The following is a 2,500-nucleotide window of genomic DNA, read 5'->3' on the forward strand; positions in this document are numbered from 1 at the left end:
ACTAAGAGAAAACAGAGAAAAAGACGGAGCAGGAAAACACTGGTATATCACCAGCAATAGACAAGGACATTCAGTCCTGCGAAGCATTCCTATTCGAACAAAGGCAGGTGATGAAACGCCCACCGCTACACCGGGGTCCAGCTCCCCAAAAATAGGGGGAAACGACATCATCTAACAACAATAAGTAATGTAGACACGCAAAGAAATAATTTATTTGAGACTCTCATATTGTTAAATATACAGAGTTTATATCCAAAAAGAAACCAGACAAAACCTATATATCTAGAGGACATGGCAAAGATCAACAATTATTCAATGATAGCTCTTACAGAAACTCATCTGAATGAAGACATAAAAAAGGACGAAATGAATATTAATAACTATGAGCTAATAAGGAAAGATAGACATAAGAGAAGCAGAGGAGTAGCTCTTTACATCAGGAAAGAATTAGCAACTAGAATGGATATTGTAACAGAATACTCTAATAATACAGTAGAAATACTAGGGGTATTGACAAAAGATACAAAGGAGTTATACATTATTTTATACCGACCTCCTGGAACAACAGAAACATCTTTCAATGAATCACTAGGCATTATTAGTAATTACATTGTCAATACAAGGGATATTGAAACTATTATGATACTTTAATTTATCGACTGGGAAACAAAGAAAATAAAGATAGGAACAAATACCACTAAAGATGAAAAACAACAAACGAAAATGCTTTTAGATTTTGAAGAAATTTTTACCTTAACCAAATCAAAATTCCAACAAGGGAAGAAAATATACTGGACCTTGTTTTTATTAGTATAGGGGAAGACTTATACAGTTCTATCAGACCACAAAATTATTTAAATCACAATAAATAAGTTAAATAATCAGAAAAGTAGTGAAAAACAGATAGCCGAAGCAGAAAAGAGTCTCAGATCTTTAAACTTTAGCCATAATCAAATAGATTGGAAAAAAATAAATGCAACACTAGAAGAGTCACTGAAAGATATTGTCATCTTCTTAACACCAAATGATATACTGAAGAAGCCTTATAATGCATGTAAAGATGTTTGTAGAGTGTTTGTGCCCCCCCAAAATAACAGAAACAAGAATATTATACCAAGAGATCGAAGGATCATGTTAAGAAACAAGAAAAATAAGGTTAACAAATTGAATAAAAACAACAGATCAGATCAAGAGAGAAAAGATCAAAGCAGAGATAAGGCTATTAGCAGATGAATTAAAACTGTCTACAAGTAACCAAAAAGCAGCCGAAGAAAAAAGAGCTGTGGAAGCTATAAAACAGTGCAAAATATTATTTTCTCTTATGCAAACAAGTTAAAAAGACGAATAGAAATTAGGCCTTTTGTGAATAATGGTGCATTGGTAACTAATTCAAAGGAAATGGCTGAATTACTCAAATTGCAATATGAAGAAGTCTATAGTGTCCCAAGAATAGGAAAATTAATATCAGACTCACAACATATTAGTATTATTAGTAACGAAAATGAATGTCTCACTGAATTCATATTCAATGAAAAAGATAATCTTGAAGCAGTAAGTCAAATCTCAACGAACTCAGCAGCTGGGCCAGATAAAATCCCAGCAATCTTTTTAAAAAACTGCTAAGAAGCCATAGCAAAGCCACTTTGTGGAGGAAATCTTTGGACATGGGGATTATCCCCAGCTTACTGAAAGAGGGTACTATAATTCAAATATATAAAGGTGGAAACAAAGGTCAGGCCAAAAATTATAAACCAGTAGCACTAACATCTCATATAATAAAGATATTTGAAAGGGTAGTGAGGAACAAAAAATTGTCCAGTTTTTAGACAAAGAAAACAAGATATATCCCGGGCAACATGGATTCAGAAGTGGTAGATCTTGTTTATCACAGATCCTGACACACTTCGAACACATACTAAGGGACCTAACTGAAAACAGAGAAGTTGATGTAATATACCTAGACTTTGCAAAAGCTTTTGACAAAGTAGATCACGGCATTCTGCTACATAAGATTAAAGACTTTGGAATCGGGGGGAAAGTTGGAATAATTCGTAAACAAAAAGTACAAATTAATGGGCTATACTCGAATGAAACGACTATTATGAGTGGGGTGCCACAAGGGTCCGTTCTTGGGCCCTTGCTATTCCTTATTATGATTGATGACATTGACAATGGTGTGAAACACTCGAAAGTAATATCATTTGCAGATGATACAAGAATAAGTACACCCATAGAGCAACTAGATAATGAAAACAAACTTAACGAGGATCTACATACCATCTGTAAGTGGGCATATGATAACAATATGAAATTCAATGCAGATAAATTTGAAATCACAAGATATAGTCCAATTGGAATTTTAAGAGCAAGATCATATTTTATCGAAGGTGTGGAGATTGAGGAGAAAAAAGTAGTAAAAGATTTGGGACTCTATATGAGTAATGGCATGAGTTTTAGTCACCATATAGAGCAGATTGTCAATAAAGAAAAAGTTATGAGT

This window comes from Penaeus japonicus, unplaced genomic scaffold (genome assembly GCF_977035675.1).
Source record: "Penaeus japonicus unplaced genomic scaffold, GWHDUDI00000001_assembly GWHDUDI00000018, whole genome shotgun sequence".
In the NCBI taxonomy this organism is placed as follows: Eukaryota; Metazoa; Arthropoda; class Malacostraca; order Decapoda; family Penaeidae; genus Penaeus; species Penaeus japonicus.